Below are 23,954 nucleotides of genomic sequence, written 5' to 3'. Positions count from 1 at the left end.
TACCACAGCATTCATTTTAGTAGTTGAGATTAAGGTTACAGTGCAAAGAAACTCCTACCTGACTGAGATGGGAAAAAGTAAAATGGAATATCTCTCTCATCCACCTCCACTCGGCTGTCAAAATCTTGGTAATATCTGCAGACTACACACCTTTTCCCTTCCCTGAAATCCTTACAACTGTTTATTACACCCTTTGTACAAGTGAGAGCTGATTCACTCTTGGGGTTAAGCTCGAATCCTACCATCTGTGGAAACCTGTTATTAACTACATGCTTTGCAAATATGCTCACAATGTGTGCAGTTCTCATCAATGGGACAGCAACTCCAGTGGTAAATTACTGTTTGCACAGGAGTCTTTTTGCTCTGAGTTAGCAACAGACCCATCCTGAACAGCATGTGTATTATTTACACACAAATATCTAGCTGTGCTCAGATATATCTATACCAGAAATCTATACCAGTGCAAAGGCTGAGGTCCAAAGAAGAACTAGAGAACTTAAGAACGCCTGGTGGATAAAGAAAGCTCAAGAAATTCAGCACTTTGAAGATGCTCACAATGCACTGGGCTTTTTTAAGGCCACAAAGGCCATCTATGGACCAATAAAATACGGTACAAATCCCTTACGTTCAATGGATGGTACCAAACTTCTTAAGGACAAAGAGTCTATTGCACTGCACTGGAAATAGCATTACCACGACCTCCTCAATTGCAACTCTGTCATGGCTGATGAGGACTTCTTGCAAATTCCACAACAAAAAACTAGAGAAAAGCTTGCAGTATCCCCTAATTTGGATGAAGTCAGTAAAGCCATCAATCAAATGAAGAACAACAAAGCTAGTGGACCTGATGGGATTCCTGCTGAAGTCTTTCAAGAAGGTGGGCCTGAACTTACACAACAACTTCATAAACTCATTGAAAAAATCTGGATTAGGGAGGAAATCCCAGAAGACTTTAGGGATGCCATAATTATCACCCTTTTTAAGAAGGGTGATAGAACAGATTGTGGGAACTATCAAGGTTTGTATTTTGTATTTAATTTATTTTTAAAGTTTTCTGAACCACTCAGGGGACTTGATTAATTGGGTGGTATAAAAGTGCCATAAAGAAATAAATTGTGACCTACGTGCTGGTTTTATAATGCATTAGCTTTTTGGTTAAAACTGTTTTATTTTGTTGTTGTTTTGTAGGCCACCCAGATAATTTTTTGTCGTGGGCAGCATAAAATGTTCTAAATGAACAAATAAACCTGCCTTAAAAGGTTCCATGTTCTTTGGACTACAACTCCCATCAGCCCCTGCCACCATAGTTGTGCTGGCAGGGGCTGATGGGAGTGGTAGCCCAAAATATCTGGAGGGTACCAGTTTGGTGAAGGCTGGTGTAGACTATACTGAGCTGGATAGTGTTGACGTGTGTGCGTTGTTGCGTTAAACAGCATACATTACGTTGGAGTTAAGTTGAGCAAGAAACTTCTTCAGAGCATTAGAGCATGTTAAGAGTCTTTATTAAGACATTATGGCCAAAGGCTTAAGAGTAAATACATGTAGAGTTTCTTCAGTCACCCCCCTTCTGGTACATCTCTCTTCAAAGGTAAACACAGAAGACAACCTCTCAGTTCAGAGGCAATACACAGAAGACTCAGCTTAACACAGATAGCTGCTAGAACTTTTCCCAGTTTATCGCGATGGCTACCATAGCAACGGCCTTGGCAGTCCGTTCCCAGACTGGGCAAAGACATAACTCCCCCTAGTTACAGTTTTTTTCCAGACTTGATGGAAAACAAACTCAGTGACAGTGCGGTTCAATGGTCAACCATAGTTGTGCTGGCAGGGGCTGATGGTAGTGGTAGCCCAAAATATCTGGAGGGTACCAGTTTGGTGAAGGCTGGTGTAGACTATACTGAGCTGGATAGATCAATGGTCTGACAGCTATGTTCTTAGATATTAGAACCCTATTTGAAATCACACACACTGAAATAAGCCAAGGCAGACATCTTAAAATGTTAAAGCTATGTGGACACTATGAATTCAAAATTATTACTGCTGGGGAAATTATGAGTCTGTTCATGCATTAGAAAAGTTGGAGGGATAGAAAACATATTGGTTGACATCCAACATTATAGAGTGGACAATGAGTCTACCCAGGGTGTGACTAATGTTGGATATCAGCCATTGACTTTATTTTAAATATTTTCATAAACTTTGAAAAAAATTAAATGGTTGGGAGCCATTTTGGTATTCATAGTATAGTTAATACAAATTTTTATTAAGCTGTCAATATTTATGATGTGTAAAAAGAAGGACTTAATTATATGCCCTAAACAAAATGGAATTTTGTGTGTGAATAATCCTTGAAGTGACTTCCTTTTCCAGTTTATAGATTAAACATATTTTATTTTTTAACAAAACCAAGGTTGAAGAATGTCCTATGCCTTCTACAGGTGTCATATAATTTAAAAGCCTTCAAAAATTATTTTTACTGTTTTTAGAAGGAAAATGACAGAGTCTTCTGGTTCTATAAAGGCTAATGGGTTTATTGTAGCATAAGCTTTCGCTAAATACAGCCCATTGTACCAGATGCGAAGTGGGCTTAGTTTATGAAAGCTTATGTCATGCCACAAAGCATCTGTTTTTAAGGACACACAAAACTCTTTCATGGTTTTGCTGCAAAAGATGAATAGAACTACTCCTCTAGAATGTATCTTTCTACAAGCAAGCCCTTATTTGCGTTTTTTGGAAGATGCTGTTTGACACACAGAAAAGTGTTCAAGAGACAGAAACTTTTCCTATAAATTAGCTAACCTACCACAGAGAAAACTCTGTCAAGATGGTGACAGTTGCAGGCAGTTTGACAAGTGATACAACACCCTCCTTTCCACCTATTTTTGCGCAATTTACTATTTACAAGAATTACTGTGATGCAGTTTTGATTTCATGGGAATCCAGTTTTCATTTTGATTGCAAGCAATTCAGGTATTTGGATTTAATTTAAGAATAAGGGTCGGTGTTCATTCAGGAAATTAATCTGACATAAGGGTTTAAATCTATTTCAAAAGAAATTAACCAGAGTAAAAAAGGGGGGGGGCAAGAAAGATACAACAATCTATACCATAACATTTTGACAATAGATTAAATCATAATTTAATCAATCTCACAAAACCTGACTTCAAAACAATGTAAAACCCCAACATATTTTGATTAACCCTAAATCCTTGCTATATTCAAGAAATAGCTGCTAATTTGTTGCAAATGTATCTTGTCTTTGTATTTTCTCTTTAAATCCAACATCGTAACTTAACTTGCCCTTTGAGGCACACTCTCATTAACAGTTGATATCAATGCTGATCTCCTTTTTTTCCCCTGCAGACAAAATTCTTATTGACAACTTCATATATGATGCCTAATTTCTTATGTTCCTGTCTAACTAAACCTTATGTATAGTTTAATAGGGGGGAAAACCTGGATCCAATGGTCTTTTATACCATATCTGACATTTGGGTCTTGATTAATTCCAGATTTTTTTTATTAATGCATATTCCAATCACAGACCTACTTTCAAGCTTGCAAGCTGTCCTCCATTATTATTACATAACCTACTAAATATCCCCCTTCTTCCAGATTTGCCTAAAGCTCTATCAGATGACTAGCACAGAACACCATAATGTAGGCCAGGTAGCAGTAAGACCATCTCAAGTCAGCATCTTCAATGTGAATCCAACAAACGGAACAACACAAATGAGAGGCAGGATATAGCTAAAGAAGGTAAGCAGTTATCTGTTAGGGCTCTCAATAAATGCCAGCATGGCACAGTAGTACTCCATATAATGCAGGATTTGGCTGTGGGAAATCCAGATTCAACTACCTGTTCATTCATTATGGTTGCTGCATTGCCATAGGTCAATGATTATACCTCATCCCAGCACACTGCGCAAGGTTCACAATCACACAAGAAATAGTGTTTGGAACATGGAGTTCCCAAAGTATTTGAGAACACAGCACATGGGTCTGCTGTTCAGACATGAACAAAAAAGTCAAAGTCCCAGCAGGAAATATCCTTGGTCATACCTGTACTTATAGCTGTTCTCTGAGTTGTGGTCAAGATTATGGTGAGAATACATAAAAAATATAGTATTACTAAGAGGTTTGGTTCAACTGGAACCCTGTATGTACCCAAGATTATGTGTTATAATTTGGCCTTGCTTTGTATGTGTATAATTTGGTACTAATGCCATTGTGGTAAATCACAGAAGCAGTTGTAATAAGGTTGCCAGGTCTCTGGTTTGCACTCAGAGATTCCATTTTTGGGGGGTCCTCTCTGGATCTCTGGGTGAGTCACCTTAATCTCTGGACTCTTAGCTTTCATTTTTATAAAAAAAATAAGTTTCTAGGTGGTCTGGTTCAAAACATATAAACCAAAATGTCAGCCACCCCACTACAACTTCTGTTCTTTCTGGCTGCTCTAATCCCTGCCCTTTCAGAGTTTTAGCCAATAAATGAAGTCAGGGTTGTGATTGACAAGATTTGTTGACCCCCCAGGGAATACCTAAACCCCATTTCAAGTTCTGAAAACTGTTTCCTTTTCCTGTTTGTCTCACATCAGGAATTCAGTAAATATATAGCTTTCAGCAGCCTAAAGAATACTTTCTCTGTACAGGATTGGGCCTTGCTTCTGGGTAAACATGCATAGGATTGCACTACAACAGAAGATCACAGTGGGATCTTGGTGGACATACACAGTAAACAATATTAGTAATAATAAAAGGTTGCATGGTTTTTATAATTGCTTGCATAAATGGCATAGTATACATTTTATCTTTCAATTAAATTTTGAACAGAAGTTTTAAAAAGTGTACATGCTGCAGTGTTATACTTTTCTAATTAAGGAGTCAAACAAATTTAAATTTTACTGGATTGTTAAAGAGGGCAGTTTATTCATCTTATTAATAATGTGTTTTGAAAATATGAAGCTTTTCTGGGAGTAAAGCTGCAATGCTAAATCCACATACCTGGGAGTTACCCATTGAATTCAGTAGGACTTTTTTTTGAGTAGACATGGTTAGGATTGTGCTGAAAATCAATGGGACTTTTGAGTAAACATAGAAAAGGATTGTGTTGTAAATCTTCCCCCTCCAATCCTTTTTTTTAAAAAAAACAGTTAGGCAGAGCTTACTTAGGTGTCACTGCTTTTATTTGGCAGGAAACTAATACTTTTTTAAAAAAAGTTCTGCAATGGCCAACTGGTTTTGACAATAAACGATTATATGGGGTTTATGTATTTTTACATCTCCAGTGTGTGTGTATATGAAATATTTCCAACAACCCTGTGAGATAGGGTTGAAAACCAAGGCAGCTCACAACAAGAAATAAAGCCATTTAAAATCCAATAACCATAAAACAAGTATAAAACAGTTGCAAAACAGCTTAAAGTGGCATGATTCTGAATTTTGGATTTGGTGAGTGAAGTTCCTTATCACTGAATAGCAGTCCTGTGCATGCTTCCCTGTTTGAGTAAGCCCCATTAAATACACTGGGTCTTGCTTCTGAGTAAACTTGGATAGGATTGCACTATGAATATCTTTACAGGTTGTGTAAATAATAAACATCTTTGACGATGATGATGATGATGATGATGATGATGGACTGCCTCCAAGTCAATCCCGACTTATGGCAACCCCATGAATAGGGTTTTCATGGTAAGCGGTATTCAGAGGGGGTTTACCATTGCCTCCCTCTGAGGCTGAGAGGCAGTGACTGGCCCAAAGTCACCCAGTGAGCTTCATGGCGGTGTGGGGATTCGAACCCTGGTCTCCCAGGTCGTAGTCCAACACCTTAACCACTGCACCACATGACAGTAACGCTTATATAAATATTTCTTCATACTGTGTCTTGATATGTATCTGATTTCACACTATGGTTGTAAATTATTTACAAATAATTATTTCCTCTACATATTAAGTGTGCCCTTCTTCCTTGGGGTGGTCATGGTCCCCCTCTGTTGTTTTCACCCTGAGGGGCAGATTAGACTGAGAGATTGTGCACAGCCCGTGGTCACCTAGTAAACTTCGTAGCTTATTTCCATTTTAAAATTTAATTAAAATAATTTATATGCAGGCAAAGTTTATGATGTAATGCAGATCTACATAATACATTTAAAGCACATCCAAATCACTATTAAAGTGCATGACTTCCCCAAAGAATCCTGGGAAATATAGTTTCCTCTCCACCGTTATAGTTCCCACCACACTTAACAAACTACAGTTCCCAGGATTTTGTGGTGGGATTCATGTGCTTCAAATGTATGTTGAATGTGCTTTAAATGCATGGTGTGGATCTGCCCTAGTATGCTGTACATTTGTTAGTGAATTGAAAAGAACAATTTCAAAAGATACGTTTTTAAATAGGGCTGTAGCTCAGTGGTAGGACACATGCTTTGCATGCAAATATTCAAAATTTAATCTCTGGAAAAGACTATTGCCTGGAATCCTGGAGAGCTAATGCTAGTCCATGTTATCAGTACTGAGCTAGATGGTATCAAATGGCCTAACTTGGTATAAGGCAGATTCCTTTGTGCCTAAAAGAGGAAAGAGACCCAAGAGCCACAGTGACACCGAAATTTATTTATGTATTTTATTTACAGCATTTATATACTGCTTTATTGCAAAAAAATCTCAAAGCGGTTTATAGAAGGAATTAAAACAATAAAATTATTGGCAAAAACAGTTAAAGACAAGTATTTTAAAACATTCAAAATAATATACAATGAGTTAAAAACAGATAGTTTCTACATGCCTGGGTAGGCTTGCCTAAACAAAAATGTTTTTAGCACATGCTAAAATGAGTACCAGGAAGTGCCTGCCTAATGTAAATAGCCTGGGAGTTCCAAAGCATAGGTACTGCCACATTAAAAGATCAAAAGAGCAGAGGTATTATGTGCTGATATGGTCTCACTCATGTAAGCAATTGTGCCACAGCATTCTGCACTAACTGCAGCCCCCGGGACAGGTTGTGCTGCATGGGTATTTCTGTGACCTTGACTGACTGGTGCCAGGATTTTTTTTAGTTTTGGTTAGGAACCCTGACTGGTTGTGGGATGCTGAATTTTCTATCGTAGTCATTGGAATCTTGTTGTGGTTGGTATGGTATTGCATTTAGGAAATCATCATTTTCTTTTTACATTTTATTTAACTCTGACCTTACTCCCTTACACCCGTAGAAGCAACAACAGTGGTTCCATGTGTTCAGCTCAACCCCCTTAAACCCACTGATGATGCACCCTGTTATTTGCATGATGGTTTGTTTCTTGCCCAATAGTAGTAAAAGAGAATGCACATACTGGGAAGTGTGGCTTCAATTGCTGTTGTTCCCAAGCTACCAAACCATGTGTGTTTTCTCTCTGTCAGTTATTATTCACTGGAATTGGGTTGGCTGTCAAAGTGAGTTTATAGCAGCCCACAGAGTAGGCAGGAAAGTGTAGAGAATCTTCTTAACTCTTACTCGTTCCTCAAACCTCTCTCTGCAGTGAAGAGTCAAGTCTGTAAAGAAGTTTGAGCAGCAATGTTAAAAGGCAGGCAGGACATTCCAGTCAGGGGGTTGCTAACCTTGCTTTGATATGAATATCATGGCAGAGGATCCCTAGTCAAGCCTTACCAACAGCACAATCCTAACAGTATCTACTCAGAAATAAGTCCTGTTGAGTTCTATGGGGCTTAGTCCATTAGTAAGTCTGTTTAGAATCGCAGCCTTCAGGGCAGGGCCGGATTATCCATTAGGCTTAGTAGGCTGAAGCCTAGGGGCCCAGAGCTCTTGGGGGCCTGTGCATAAGCTAAAAAAAATTATAATATAGATTTTTCATTATGTACAAAAAGAAAATGTTTGCACTTTGCAATCGCATTCATAACGTTCTAAAAGGATGGCTTAAAAGACGTAATGCACACCAACCAAATAAATACGGTCCATTAAACATTATATCTTCAACAAAAGGACTGCGCCTGCGCACTGCGCCGATATTTAACATTGATCGCTGTTTTTAATCTTTGCGGTTTGTGGCGTGCATACTGTATGTATAGGCAGGGTTCATTGTAAGGGGTTTGAGAAAAAATATTGCCTAAGAAGAGAAGGGACCCCCAAACACCAATCAGCCTAGGGGCCCTCCTCAGCTTAATCCGGCCCTGCTTCAGGGGCATCCATGTTTAGTCCTGAGTGCTCCCATCTAACATCTCCGCAACACCTTTCTTCCTACAATGGCCTTCTGGTGACTGGCCTGGCCTGAGAGCACTTAAACCCTTCTTGCCAGAAGCAAGTAGTCTAGATTAAATGTTCCCTACCCAGGCTCTCTGAGCAGGTGAGAAGGAATGATCCCATCAGCTGGATCTGGAAACACCCTCATTTAGCTTCTATCTTAATTTGCAATCAGAGAATTTTTGTTTATCTGAATGGTATGCTCCAAGCAACTGTGGTTGATGCTTAACGTATCATGCTTAATAACATCACTAGGGCCCGCCCCTATGACATCACTAGGGCCCATCCCGTTACATCACTAAAGCCCGTCCCTGAAATCTCAGGGTTTGGCATACTTCTGACCTGGCAACCCTAAATTGTAGTGTAAACTAATACCATTCCTGGTGAGATGACAGAAAGCAACAGACATTGACAAAATGTTGCAAATCACAGAGAGGAGTAACAGAGCATAATCTTAATTAATCCCCTGGTATCAGTGCCATCCTTGATACATGTAACAACTCTAATTTGCCATTAATTACTCCTTTTGAATAACGGATTCCCTGCAGCAAATGTGTTGTCCCCTAATTAAGGTAAACATCCTTGTTTGCATTTCCTAATAATTTTAACCTAGTTAAACCTTTTTAAAACCACACTCTGATTAGCTAAGACTGCCATTGTGGCCTTGCCTCAACTCTGTGGCAGGAAACCTAATTGTATGACTACTTACTACCTCTGTCTTTTGTTATGAAATTTACCTCTGCCAATCCTGGACATTAATGAAATCACCTTGCAGATTTAGATTAATGCCTCCTGATAAGCTAGACCCCTTTATGCATTACCAGTTTGTTCAGGTTTTGGGATACATCCAGAAGGCTGCTCCATGCTTCTCTTTTTCAAGGCACTTTTTCAAGGCACTTTTTCAAGGAGCCATCTTCTCTTTTTCTCTAGCTCTAGCTAGCTTCTCCTCCTTGCCTCTCATTTCCCTGCTTCTGGAACATGTTTATTATCATTGTTAAGACTAGTCAGAACACCCTTGTAGGAGCACTAGCCAATGAAACTTTTCTCCTTCTAAACTGCAGTTGGCAGGTTTGAAAGAATCTAAAAGAAAATATATGGTCTAAGTCCAGGGTTGGTTTGCCAGCCACCCCTTCAGGACCACTCTTTTAACAGGTAGGAGGAAACAGTGGAACTCTGTCAAAGCCTCTAAACCTAGCTGTCACAATGTAGGAACACGTCATGGTGAAAATCCAACTTTTGGGAATTAAAAAAGGGAAATCGGAACAAGGGCTATACGTTTTTTTATCTTTTTGACAAAAGTAGATGGAATTTGCAGGCATAGTATCCAGAGCTGACAGCTTGCCAAATTACAGCCAAATAGGTCCAAATACTGTTGTGCTGAGCATCTTTAATGTTTGGGTTTTTTTTAAGGATCCCATATATAACTTTTATTATTTTGAAGTAGAACTGGATGAAATCTGCTGAAAATGTTACACTTCCTAAGGGATTGCTTCCTGTCAAATTATTGTTCATTTGGTAGAAGAGGAAGAACTATGAGAGACTTGCTTGCCAGGTAAAATCATTTCCTCTGATTACAAGCTTGGCCTGTCAGTCACAATGAAGTTATCGCACTGGCCTCTCCCCATGTAGGTGTTTCTCTTCCCCTATTATCCCACCCTGATGTTATATGGAGACATTACTTTTGCTGCCCTGGGCTCCTACTAGAAGGAAGGGTGGGATATAATTCTAATAAAAAAATAAATAAATTGTAGCAGATACTAGTCTGCAGGATTTTTTAAAAAAATGTCTGGATTGCTAGGATGCCACATAATACTTCTGGAATCCCTGCTTTGACTCATGCCACCCCATAGAGATCTCAATTTGCCTTCAACATGACCCAAATCCCTCTTGAGATATTTGAGATTTATGATTCATCAGGATCCAATGCACACCCCTAATACCTGTAATGCTTATCTGTCTTGAAGCACTTTTAGAGAATCCATTAAATATACTATGAAATTAATTATCCATCCCAGAAACTGTCTTACATTTATTGTTAACACTTTTAATGTCTTTGTCATCAGATGGTTGTTGCAGCCTCCACACTTTCTCCAACCCCTAACAGTCTTTAAAGATAGTTTAAGGTAGTAAGACAGAATGAGCATTGTCTGGAGTGTACTCACTCCTTTCTGTTGTCCCACCACCACCCGTTTCAACAGATTTTCCAAGTTTTTTAAGCATTACAAAAACCTAGAATAGCTATCTCAGGGTACATGAAAGTGAGACAGAAAAAAATGAGTTTGTGCACCATGAGCAACAGTGACTCTATCATATCACTTTCAACTCACTGATAAAATAATAATCTACAGCTTTTCTCCCACATGCAGTTTAGGAAAAAGATATGTGCTATGCTAGGGAACTTCTAGACATCTGCTTCCCTCTAGCAAGTTGTAGCGCCTAAAAGGAAGTAAGAGGAAAAGTACTCCAAAGACAATATGTAATCTAGTATGAGGGCTTAATGCTGCTTGTTTAAACTGTTTTTTATATTGTATTTTTAAATTGCTGTGACTGTCCTATACCTTATGGTGAAGGGCAGGTAAATCAAATCAATTAATCAATCAATCAATAATACTGTCATGCATTCTGCACCACCAGCAAGTGTCCATTAGGGTCCTCACACTATAATCAAAAATCTCCATTATGTCTAGAAAGGTTAGATAGCAAAGGTCTAAGAAGCTATACCTCAGGGTCAGCCACCCCTGCTGCATATTATAAGGCAGGGAGGGGAGCCCTAGTCAACATGACCAATGGTCAGGGATGTTGGAATTGGAGTCCAGCAATTCTCTATCCCTCTTCTAATGCCTAACCTTCCTCTGCTTTCTACTTCAATCAGTACCACACTTTAGCACTTAACAGTTGTCTACTGAGAGTCCTGAGTTCTCAAGGGACCTCTCAAGTAAATGTTGGAAAATTCAAGACAAACGAAAGGAAGCATTTATTCCCACAGCACATATTGTGGAATTCGCTACCATAAGGCAGATTAATGGCCACCACTTTGGATGACGTTAAAGGGAGTTAGATAAATCCATAGAGGATAAGGCTTCCATTGGCTACTAGTTGTGATGATTGTGTACTGTCTCCAGTATCAGAGGTGGTATGCCTCTGAATACCAGTTGCTGGGATTCACAAGTAGAGTGCTATTTGCCCTCATGTCCTGCCTGTGGTATTTCCACAGGCATCCAGTTAGCCCCTATAAAACAGGCTGCTGGACTAGATGGGCCTTTGGTCTGAGTCAAACCCCGGCAAGCCTTTTCTTATGCTCTTAAGTGGTACTGTAACGCATCCACCTAGGGTCAAGTACACACATTCCTTTGTCAAGAAGGAAAAGACAATTGTCTTTATTTTGTTCATCTGGAAATTGCACTTCTAGAACCACCTCAGTCTTTTGGAATGTGTGAAGGGAAACTATCTTCTCCTGGGTCATTGTCAGATAGGATGGAATCAAGGCTATAACGTCCTTTTGTGTGTTAACCCAAGGGTGTACACACTTTGCTCATTTCCATCTGATGAAGAAACTCTAAGGGAAACAAAGGATTGAGGCTATGCTTTTTTACATGTGGTATAACTCTTGTACTACACACAGATCCTGCTATTCTGTTTAGACAATGATCAGCAGAAGAACTAGCTGACCCCTTTTCCTAGATGGCAGGTGTCAGATGTACTGAGTCAGTGCATACATACACAAGGCTATAGCCAGGCTGAGGCCAGTGAGAGCAATATTTCACCTAGGGCACTGATTTACTCCAACTGTTTTTCCAAAAACATGCTTTTAATTGGACATTGTGGGTTCCAATTACATAATGGGAGTTTGTTTTCAGAAAAGGAATGTTTCTGGTTTTAGAAAGTCAGTGGTGGCTCATGGCTCTTAAATATTCTTACATGAAGTCAGAAGATTATCAAACAGCATCTGCAATGTCACCAGGTGGTCACTGACAAAAAGGATAAGTGCTTTTTACAACCTCATTTCACCATAAGCTGCTCCTAACCTGCTTTAAGCATCCTACAAAACTCACAGTGAGTGGCTAACATGTGTGGAGGGAGAGAGAGTTTCAAGCTCACATAAAGGTGACAGTAATCACCAAGAGTGATTGTATGCTATTAACATTCATAATAATGAACTAAAATATACACCAGTCATTTCATTCAAGGTGTTCACAATGAATTTTCCATTACGCTTGACTTTCATAAAGCCAGTATAAACTGATCTGTAAATCTTGCCTTGTTGCACAAAGTGTTTGTTTATTCAAGCAAGGTGTTTCATTAGAAGTAGATAAAAATCTTCTGAACTTACTGAGAACATTTTTTTAAAAATCATAGATTCTTGAGCTTGCTAACATGAGCCATTTTCACATAATCGCCGAACACATAGGTGGATGTACAATCTGCACATGCACAGAATTCTTTCCACACAATCAGGAAACCTGCTTTTTCAAGGTTCCCAATCCAATGGGGGAAGCCTTATGTGTGTACAGTTAACATAAGACATAAGAAGAACACAGTAGCCAACCGGATGCCTACTGAAAGCCTGCAAGCGGATCTGAGTGCGACAGAACTCTTACCACTTACGATTCCCAGCAACTGGCATTCAGAGATGGCCTTATCCTCCATGAATTTGTCTAATCCTCTTTTAGAGCCATCCAAGTTGGCGAGCATCACTACATCTTGTGGGAGCAAATTCAATAGTTTAGCTATGAGTTATGTGAAGAAGTACCTTCTTTTGTCTGTCTTGAAGTTTCCAAAATTCAGCTTCATTGAATGGCCACGAGTTCTAGTATTAGCAGAAAAGAAGAAAAACTCTATCATGTTCCCCACCCTTCCTCACAATTTTTCTAAACCAAAATATCCCACAGACTTTCAAATGAACACATGAAGGTCAAGAGCATGGAAAGTATATACAATCATATTTCCCTTCCCTACACATGTAAAGAATGTCCGAAAAGGCCCTGCAGTTATAAAAGTTTATGTGGGTTATGAGAAAATCAGTGAAATATTTTCTTTAATGCCACTCTAGGAAATGTGACCACCATGCCTATGGACCCACACTTTTAGCTGTAAAAACTGGAATTATGGTAATTGCCACTAACTTTCATCACATTGATGAATAAGCTGAGAAAAAAGGAAGATAAGGTGTTATCCACTGATCTCAGAAAAAGAGACTGCCACCTCATAACAATTTCAGGGACTTTTTAAGTTCTGAAAAGAAGACAACTAAGGGGGGGGACATTACAGAGGCTTTATTTCCCTGAGCCTGAACTTCCTGATCTCATTGTTTTATTGTGTATTTTAATTATGTATGGATTTTATAATTGATTTTATACTTGTAAACTGTTTAAAGGTCATTTTGGCATGTAAGTGGTTAATAATAATAATAATATTAAATTATAAATTATGTAGAGAGATTCTTCTCTCAGTTTGAGGTCATCCAGTGAAATTAACTGACTAAGGCAGGACTTCACACAAAGCATAATTCAGTTAGAGAATTCACTGCATGGTGATGGCCATTACTGTTGATGGTTTAAAAAAGGGAAATGGGCAAATGGATGATGACTGGTTCTACTCCAATAGCTATTAGCCAGGATAGTAAAATGCATGATCCATATCCAGAGTCACTATGCACTCAACGTCAGTTGCTGGTAACAGTGATGGACAACTGTGGCCTTCAGGCGCTGCTTGTAGGTTCCCCAGAGCAGGGCCAGCGCCAGATCAGGGTGAGTCCTCAGGTACCAACACCCTCCTGGGCTGCCCTGTCTCCTGTGTCGTGATATCAGGGTGCTGCATGTGCACATGCTAATGTGACAATGCAGATGTCCGCATGGTGGCAGGGGGGGATGTTGTCTGGGAGAGTAGTGGAGCTCCATGATCCATGACAACACTGGGTTGTGAAGCATGATTTGCAGCCTCAGTTCATGCCCCTCAAGCCAACACTGATCGTGGAGTGGGTGTATTTTAATTATGTATGGATTTCATAAGTGGCTCCTTTGACCATGCCTCACCTGGCCACCCGCTGGTGCCGGGCCTGCCCCAGAGGCATCTTGTTCTGGTTGGGCACCATGAGGAGAAGAACTAGATCAACAATTGGTCAGATCCAACAGGGCTCTTTTTATACACTAAATTATTCTTGAGATGAAATAGAGCAAAAAGTGGGTTGAAATCAGGAATTAAATCTCAGTGGAAGACAGTTTTGTCAGCCTCGTCTTCTTTGGGAGGAAGGGCAGGGCATAAATTCTATTATCATCATTGTTCACAGTTTTTATGCAGAAAGTTTCAAGTTCAATCCATGGCATCTCCAGATAAAGCTGCAAAAGACTTCAGTCAGAAAATCTGGATAACCACTGTCAGTCATAATAATAAGCCAGGTGGACCAACAGTCAAACTTGGTATAAGGCAGCTTTCTGTGTTTCACAAAACGTATATTAGCACTTAAATGTGACCAAAGTGGTGGTAAGAAGTTTAAGAAGGAACGGGAGATCAATTCACATAATGATTCAAAAGAAGCAGCCAACCTTTGGCTTCAGTAGGGCTGCCAGTAGGAATTTTCAAAGTTAGCAAGGTCCATTCCAATCTGTATTGATTGCACTTATAGGTGCTGCTTCTGCTGTAGTTTGGCATCCACTAAAAACTATGTTATTCATCTTGTTGTCTGTTGTGGAAGAATTTAATGTAAGTAATTACATAATTAATTACTTAGTCATTGCATGCTTCCAGACAATGCATTTCAATGCAAAGGAAACATGAGAAATGTGGGGGTGGAGAGTTATCAATTACATATCGTTTGTGGACTGAAAACAACAATAGCAACTGTTACTACTGATCACATTTGCTTGCCTGATTTCCTTTCCTGAACATGAAAATTGAGGCAATTTCTGATTCTGTGTCCAGTTGGAACAGAATTCTCTGCTATCCCTAGCGCCAGGCCTCCAAAACCCTGAGACTCAAAGGCAGGGCATGATGATGTCACAAATTAGAGCCTGGTGATGTCATACTCCTGACAAAACTTGAAAGAAACTACGTCTAGTACCAGGTTAGACTCTAGCAGTGATGGGTCAGAACATAATAACTATGGTGTAAAGTAGGAAAATGTTTATTTTATTTATTTCACAGACAGACAGACAGACAGACAGACAGACAGACAGACAGACAGACAGACAGACAGACAGACTGCTCACATTATAAAATATCAGAACTGCATACAGAAAACCAAAATAAGTATAAAATAACAGTACAACACCAGAACATGATCAGCAGACAATAATTTAAAATTACATATTTATTTTTATTTGTGTTAAAAGATGTTAAAATGGGGGGGGAGAGATCGGGGGGGAAATTCCTACCCTATTTTTTCCAACTGCCTAGTACAAAAAAGTGAAGATGGGGGGGATCCAAAATCAATTATGACATATTTTATTTTTCAGAATGAAAAGAGGCAGTGGTTAGGCCTCATCTTGAGTGCTGCGTCCAGTTCTGGATACCACACTGGAACTGGTTCAGAGGAGGGCAATGAGGATGATCAGGGGACGAGAAACAAAACTCTGTGAGGAGAGACTGAAAGAACTGGTCATGTTTAGCCTTGAAAAAAGAAGACTGAGGGGAGATATGATAGCACTCTTCAAGTACTTGAAAAGTTGTCACACAGAGGAGGCAGGGCCAGGATCTCTTCTCCACCATCCCAGAATACAGGACATGGAATAATGGGCTCAAGTTACAGGAAGCCAGATTTCAACTGAACATCAGGAAAATCTTCCTAAATGTCAGAGCAGTATGACAATGGAACCAATTACTTAGGGAGGTGGTGGGTTCTCCAACACTGAGGCATTCAAGAGGCAGCTGGACAGCCACCTGTCAGATATGCTTTAATTTGGATTCCTGCATTGAGCAAGGGGTCAGACTCATTGGCCTTATAGGACCCTTCCAACTCTGCTATTCTATGATTGGTGAAATACTTTATCAACTAGTGTTTAGAGAGTCACCAAGTTTTTGCAGCTAATGGGCACATATGAAGTTTTGAGAAAGTGCCATAAACACTAGTCACAAATAGCTGCTGTGGAAGAGGCCAAGACTTTCCCTAGAACGTGGGAAGCCAGCAGTGTTACTAGCTTTTCCTAAAGCTAGAAGCCATTGTCTGAAGCAGGTGAGCTCTATAAATGAAGAGTATTGCCCAGACAATTAGGAACAGAGCTGTTCTCCTAATTTTAGCCTTTTATTATAAATATATAATTTATTAATAAAATAAATAATTTATTAATAAAACAGAATGGGTCAAAAGGTCAAAAGTAATGATGGATCAAAAATCAACAGTCCATACAAATACAATTAATTAATTACTTTCCCTTTTCTGTTACATTCCAACAACAAGCTTACAGGCAGGCAGCAGATGGGCAAAGCACTGACATGTACATGTCCTTTTCTTCTTCAGTCTCACATCTTAAACCTTTTTCTCTCGAAGGCCTTGGTTCCTTGGTTACTATCTCAGTCAGGAATTCAAGCACACCAGCAAGTTCAGATTCAGCTGAAGTTTTCACATTAGGTGTCAAGATGACACTCAGACTCAGCAGTCTCTAAATCATTCCCACGAGATTCACACTGTTCACTGGTTCACAAATGGGCACCAAAATGGTTTTCCTCTGGCTCACCTTGGAGACTTCGGTTCTCTTTTAAATGGCTGCATACAAGGTGGGCTGTCATCTGGGCCATCTGGCCATAACATAATACAAAAAGGCTCTCACATCTAAAAGAACAGAAAGAGGCAGGACCACAAAATCCTATGAGCATGCATCCCATCAGTGGGGGAAACAATACCTATATCAGCCACTGCTGCACTTGCTAACAGAGGAAAACTCGTGACATCTCTCCAGAATGGATGGGAAACTGGGTGTCCTATCCTGCAGTTTAGTGAAATATGTTTAAGAGGGTATGTTCAATATAGGAGAGGCTGAATAAGCACAAACAGGAACCGAGAGCCAGCATGGTGTGGTGGTCAGAGTGCTGAACTAAAACCTGGGAGACCAGGGTTCAAATCCCTACTCTGCCACAAAGCTTGCTGAGTGACCTTGGGCCAGTCATAGTCTCTCAGTCTAACCTACCTCACAGGGTTGTGGTGAGGATAAAATGGAGAGGGAGGAGAACCATATGTGCCACCTTGAGCTCCTTGGAGGAAAGGTGGGATATAAATGTCAAATAAACTGAGCAGAAAGACCCCTTTCATACATTGTGGAGTTTTAAGGGGATATTTCCTGAAACCTTTCATGGTGGGCACCATAGGGGATACTGGTGGGCACACTGGTGGCTATGGGCACTGCACTGGTGACTCTATATAATAATACAGATACAGATATTTACACCGCTGAAAAACACCAGATCCAAGATTCAAGAGTAACAAAATTGTAATGATAAAATTACTACTAAATTTGCCTGGTTTATTAACCCTTACCCTCCTATGGAGGGGGTGTGGCCTGGGAAGAGATTTGAGGGCCAGATAGAGATGCCTGAAGGACTGCATTCAGCCCCAGATCTAAGGTCTCCCTCTTTTCATATATAGGGAGAAAGATCCAGTAATGAAATGGGGGGGGGGGAGGAAGCCAGGAAGATGGACATCAAACATTTTCCCGCCAACACAAAGAACATTGCAGGAAGTCAAGCACTTCTTCAACGAGGCACTAACTTTTCATGCAAAGAAACCAGACAATGGAGTTCTAATCAGTGACTATCAAGAACAGCACAAGGGAAAAGATACAGAATGTACCAGCTCCTTCTGACATCTCTAGTAACGTATTCTGCAAAAATAACGTGGTACTGCTGCACATTCAAAAAAGTCAGTAAAAGCTGAATAAAATTGAATTGAATAGATTCAGTATTTTGCATATTCACTTGCAGTCTAAGACATATTTCAAATCTCTCAATAGACGGGATTTTCAAAGACAACAAATTTAAAAGAACATAATTAGAAAACAGAGGCAAAATTATGTTAATCTACAACTTTTGTACATGTATTCCCTCTTACATTTCTTAGGAACCAAAATGAAAACTTTTCAATTACTATATCATAGTCATAGTGTTTCATCCTGTATATTTTAGCAAATGTCAAGAGAAAGACACTAGACTAGCCTTTGCCAGCTTGGTGCTCTCCAGATGTTTTTAACTACAACTGTAACTTGCAGTTGTGCTAGCTGGGTCTAATGGGACTTGTAGTCCAAAACATCTGGAGGACACCAGGCTGGCAAAGGCTGTACTAGACCATGACATATCATGGTGGAGAGAACCATCATATGCAAGATCAGCACACTTCCTTTTCAACTGATTGTTGTACTTCTCTCTCTCTCACACACACACACACACATGCACACACACACACCAATACAAAATTATTATTTTATTATTATATATTAGTTATTCATCATTTACACATGTGTCTCAAAGTGACTTACACTTGTAAAAAACATACTAATTTAAAAGAAAACAAAATTATTTACCAAAAGTGCTTATCCTGCAATATTATAAAAAGGTAATTTCTGCCCACCCACTCATATTTCACCTCATGCCAACTGATTTGTGTGTGCTCCACGAGCTAGAGGGAGCCCCAGCTGATGAAGCGTCAAGGCCCCAGCTGACAAAGCGTCAAGGCGAGTTAAGCAGCAGAGCGAAAAGAGGGTAAGTAGCTCCCATTTATTCCATTATTTAATTGAAGTAAAACAGCTCAGAGCAATAAGTAATAAGGGCAGCCCAAGGTCACCCTGAGCTAGGAGCCAAATCCTGAAAGAACCTATATCTTAGGAGACAGATCCTAGGAGAAGGAAGCCTATAGAAAGCTAGTTTTCAACACCACCCTAGCAGGAAAGCTTCAGGGGACACTGTAAACAAGGCTAAATTCCAGTCGGAGAGAAGGGGGAAAAGGAAACTCCACCGACACATACAGGGAGAGAGTCAGCTCAGTCCTTGCTAAAAAGAGCAGCTTCAGCCTTCCTGAAACACAACCACAAGCTCTGTTTCCCTAGGTTAAAGAAAGGTCAGGCTGTTCTAGGTGGGAAAACAACAAACACAAAAGACTTGCCTGGAAGGCGCAGCCCCTTGATTAGATTAAAAGCAGCCAAAAGCTTAAACAGCCCCGCCCCTTGCTCAGGAAGGAAGGAAGCCTGCCTTCAAAGGAAGGAAGCCTGAGAGAATACTAAAGAGTTAAGCCCCAGCTGATAGCCATCAGCCTCAAGTAACACATCATTGGCTGGCAGCAGTAGCTGGGAGGAACCAGCCACACATATAAAGTCAGAGCACCCTAGCGAGGGAGCCTGCTCCATGAGCTAGAGGGAGCCCCAGCTGACAAAGCGTCAAGGCGAGTTAAGCAGCAGAGCGAGGTCGGCAGCAGGGCGAGGTCGGCAGCAGGGCGAGGTCGGCAGCAGGGCGAGGTCGGCAGCAGGGCGAGGTCGGCAGCAGGGCGAGGTCGGCAGCAGGGCGAGGTCGGCAGCAGGGCGAGGTCGGCAGCAGGGCGAGGTCGGCAGCAGGGCGAGGTCGGCAGCAGGGCGAGGTCGGCAGCAGGGCGAGGTCGGCAGCAGGGCGAGGTCGGCAGCAGGGCGAGGTCGGCAGCAGGGCGAGGTCGGCAGCAGGGCGAGGTCGGCAGCAGGGCGAGGAGACAGCAGGGCCCCCCACTCTGCCCGTCTGTTCCCTGATCTCAACTAATCTCCAACCCATTGACGTAATAAACCTTAAACAAAACTATGCAGGTAAGAAGCCAGCAGGGGTGTGGGGGCTTTCCAGTGTTTTGCACCGCCTGCAGCATGTACGACTATCTGCCTGTTGGACAGAAGTCGTGGGTGTGCTCTCGGTGCAATGAGCTCCTGGCTCTCCGGGAACGACTTCATTTCCTTGAGGCCAAGGTGGCGGACCTGGAAAAGCTGAGAGAGGCAGAGAGGTGTGTGGAGGAGGCCTTCAGGGACGTTATAGCTGTGTCCCACTCCAACGATGACAGCTCTCCTGCTATCATAGAGAACGATGGTCTCGGGGAAGGAGAGCATCCAGCTGAGGAAGAGGGAAATGAACCCTTAGAAGGGACCCATTCCTTGGGGGATGAGCAGCTACCCTCTCGTGCCGAGGATATATCTCCAGGGGGTGGAGGGATCCTTGTAGTGGGTGATTCGATCATTAGGAACATAGACAGTGGGGTGTGTGATGGGTGTGTAGACCGCAAGGTGTTTTGCCTGCCTGGTGCGAAGGTTGCGGATATCGCCTGTCATTTAGATAGTTTGGTAGACAGTGCTGGGAAGGAGTCAGTGGTCGTGGTGCACGTTGGCACCAACGACATGGGGAAATGCAGCTGTGAGGTCCTGGAAGCAAAATTTAGGTTGCTAGGTAGGATGCTGAAAGCCAGGACCTCCAAGGTGGCTTTCTCTGAAATGCTACCGGTTCCACGCGCAGGACCAGCCAGACAGGCCCAGCTTCGCAGTCTCAATGCGTGGATGAGACGATGGTGTAGGGAGGAGGGGTTTGGATTTGTTAGGTACTGGGGAACATTTTGGGACAAGCCGGGCCTTTACAAAAGGGACGGGCTCCACTTGAACCAGAATGGAACCAGACTGCTGGCCCTTAAAATTAAAAAGGTAGCAGAGCAGCTTTTAAACTGACTGAGGGGGGAAACCCGACAGGAGCTGAGAAAGGTCCAATTCGGAATAAACCTCCCCCCTGGGATAAAAACCAAAGAAATGATGAAATTTTAAAAGGGGTAGGCCTAGAAGTAGGCATTGTGAGAGCAGGGGCACAGGATATAAATTCAGAAGAGCAAAATTACCACAGGCCTAACCACAAGTGCCAAAGACACTTGAAGAGAGACACTGCTTACAAGTGCCTGTACGCTAATGCTAGGAGCCTCCGAACCAAGATGGGAGAACTGGAGTGCTTGGTCTTAGAGGAGAGCATTGATATAGTGAACATAACCGAGACCTGGTGGAATGGAGAAAACCAGTGGGATACGGTTATCCCTGGATATAAACTATATCGAAAGGACAGGGAAGGACATATTGGTGGCGGAGTCGCTCTATACGTGAAAGAAGGCATTGAATCCAGCAAGCTCGAAACCCCAAAAGAGGCAGACTCCTCCACAGAATCGTTGTGGGTGGTGATACCGTGCCCCAGGAGGGACTTAATACTGGGAACGATCTATCGTCCCCCTGATCAAAATGCTCAGGGACACCTTGAGATGAGATATGAAATTGAGGAAGCATCCAAACTAGGAAATGTGGTAGTAATGGGTGACTTCAACTACCCGGACATAGACTGGCTGCATATGTGTTCCAGTCATGACAAAGAAGCAAAATTTCTAGATATTCTAAATGACTATTCCCTAGATCAGTTGGTCATGGAACCGACTAGAGGGACGGCAACCCTGGACTTAATCCTCAGTGGGGACCGGGACCTGGTGCGAGATGTAAGTGTTGTTGAACCGATTGGGAGCAGTGACCACAGTGCTATTAAATTAAACATACATGTAACTGGCCAATTGCCAAGAAAATCCAACACGGTCACATTTGACTTCAAAAGAGGAAACTTCACAAAAATGAGGGGATTGGTAAAAAGAAAGCTGAAAAACAAAGTCCAGAGGGTCACATCACTCAAAAATGCTTGGAAGTTGTTTAAAAACACTATATTAGAAGCTCAACTGGAGTGCATACCGCAGATCAGAAAAGGTACCGCCAGGGCCAAGAAGATGCCAGCATGGTTAACGAGCAAAGTCAAGGAAGCTCTTAGAGGCAAAAAGTCTTCCTTCAGAAAATGGAAGTCTTGTCCGAATGAAGAAAATAAAAAAGAACACAAACTCTGGCAAAAGAAATGCAAGAAGACAATAAGGGATGCTAAAAAAGAATTTGAGGAGCACATTGCTAAGAACATAAAAACCAACAACAAAAAATTCTATAAATACATTCAAAGCAGGAGACCATCTAGGGAGACGATTGGACCCTTGGATGATAAGGGAGTCAAAGGTGTACTAAAGAACGATAAGGAGATTGCAGAGAAGCTAAATGAATTCTTTGCATCTGTCTTCACAGTGGAAGATATAGGACAAATCCCTGAACCTGAACTAACATTTGCAGGAAGGGATTCTGAGGAACTGAGACAAACAGTGGTAACGAGAGAGGAAGTTCTAAGCTTAATGGACAATATAAAAACTGACAAATCACCGGGCCCGGATGGCATCCACCCGAGAGTTCTCAAAGAACTCAAAGGTGAAATTGCTGATCTGCTAACTAAAATATGTAACTTGTCCCTCGGGTCCTCCTCCGTGCCTGAGGACTGGAAAGTGGCAAATGTAACGCCAATCTTCAAAAAGGGATCCAGAGGGGATCCCGGAAATTACAGGCCAGTTAGCTTAACTTCTGTCCCTGGAAAACTGGTAGAAAGTATGATTAAAGCTAGATTAACTAAGCACATAGAAGAACAAGCCTTGCTGAAGCAGAGCCAGCATGGCTTCTGCAAGGGAAAGTCCTGTCTCAGTAACCTATTAGAATTCTTTGAGAGTGTCAACAAGCATATAGATAGAGGTGATCCAGTGGACATAGTGTACTTAGACTTTCAAAAAGCGTTTGACAAGGTACCTCACCAAAGGCTTCTGAGGAAGCTTAGCAGTCATGGAATAAGAGGAGAGGTCCTCTTAAGGAATTGGTTAAGAAGCAGAAAGCAGAGAGTAGGAATAAACGGACAGTTCTCCCAATGGAGGGCTGTAGAAAGTGGAGTCCCTCAAGGATCGGTATTGGGACTTGTACTTTTCAACTTGTTCATTAATGACCTAGAATTAGGAGTGAGCAGTGAAGTGGCCAAGTTTGCTGACGACACTAAATTGTTCAGGGTTGTTAAAACAAAAAGGGATTGCGAAGAGCTCCAAAAAGACCTCTCCAAACTGAGTGAATGGGCGGAAAAATGGCAAATGCAATTCAATATAAACAAGTGTAAAATTATGCATATTGGAGCAAAAAATCTGAATTTCACATATACGCTCATGGGGTCTGAACTGGCGGTGACCGACCAGGAGAGAGACCTCGGGATTGTAGTGGACAGCACGATGAAAATGTCGACCCAGTGTGCGGCAGCTGTGAAAAAGGCAAATTCCATGCTAGCAATAATTAGGAAAGGTATTGAAAATAAAACAGCCGATATCATAATGCCGTTGTATAAATCTGTGGTGCGGCCGCATTTGGAATACTGTGTACAGTTCTGGTCGCCTCATCTCAAAAAGGATATTATAGAGTTGGAAAAGGTTCAGAAGAGGGCAACCAGAATGATCAAGGGGATGGAGCGACTCCCTTACGAGGAAAGGTTGCAGCATTTGGGGCTTTTTAGTTTAGAGAAAAGGCGGGTCAGAGGAGACATGATAGAAGTGTATAAAATTATGCATGGCATTGAGAAAGTGGATAGAGAAAAGTTCTTCTCCCTCTCTCGTAATACTAGAACTCGTGGACATTCAAAAAAGCTGAATGTTGGAAGATTCAGGGCAGACAAAAGGAAGTACTTCTTTACTCAGCGCATAGTTAAACTATGGAATTTGCTCCCACAAGATGCAGTAATGGCCACCAGCTTGGATGGCTTTAAAAGAAGATTAGACAAATTCATGGAGGACAGGGCTATCAATGGCTACTAGTCATGATGGCTGTGCTCTGCCACCCTAGACAAAGGCAGCATGCTTCTGAAAACCAGTTGCCGGAAGCCTC

The sequence above is a fragment of the Rhineura floridana genome, chromosome 5 (assembly GCF_030035675.1).
Source record: "Rhineura floridana isolate rRhiFlo1 chromosome 5, rRhiFlo1.hap2, whole genome shotgun sequence".
Classification (NCBI taxonomy): domain Eukaryota; kingdom Metazoa; phylum Chordata; class Lepidosauria; order Squamata; family Rhineuridae; genus Rhineura; species Rhineura floridana.
The sequence above is the reverse complement of the archived record's forward strand: the minus strand, read 5'-3'. Positions refer to the sequence as shown.